Source organism: Triticum aestivum, chromosome 7A (assembly GCF_018294505.1).
Source record: "Triticum aestivum cultivar Chinese Spring chromosome 7A, IWGSC CS RefSeq v2.1, whole genome shotgun sequence".
Lineage (NCBI taxonomy): Eukaryota > Viridiplantae > Streptophyta > Magnoliopsida > Poales > Poaceae > Triticum > Triticum aestivum.
This window is the reverse complement of record NC_057812.1, coordinates 49,034,040-49,034,617: the sequence shown is the minus strand read 5'-3', so window position 1 is coordinate 49,034,617 and position 578 is coordinate 49,034,040.

The following is a 578-nucleotide window of genomic DNA, read 5'->3' as shown; positions in this document are numbered from 1 at the left end:
GCATAGCTAGCGAGTGGTGTGAGTGGGACTAAAGTTTAGTCCCACCCCGTAAGCTGAGTGAGGCTTGCACCTCTTTATAAAGTGAGCTCTTCTACCACTTGTAAGAGCATGAGAAAAGAAAACTTACACGCGCGCTCCTCCTCCTCCTCACTCGTCATGACGCGCCGCGTCGCGCGTTGCGGGATTGAGCCGAGCTGAGAACAGAGCTATGCACGTTGTCTATATTTTAGCTACTCGGGAAAATTAATGAGTCAGTAATTAATAATTAACGGATGCGTTAATTACTGAACCGTTTCCAATTCTTTTGGATCACGACTCGGACGTGGGGTTTACTTCCACGACCTACGCGCCCGCACTATATAGCCAGGCATACGTCTACCCTAGCCGCCGTCGCATCGTATGGTTTCGCACCACCGTTCCAGGTCATTGCGCCGTCATGCAAGTCTTCTCCAACCCTTCTTTCGGCGTCCACCGCGAGAAGGGACAGCAGGCCTTCGGAACCCCGCCTCTCGTGATCCTATAGTGAGTCATTAATTAATAATTAACGGACGCGTTAATTACTGAACCGTTTCTAATTT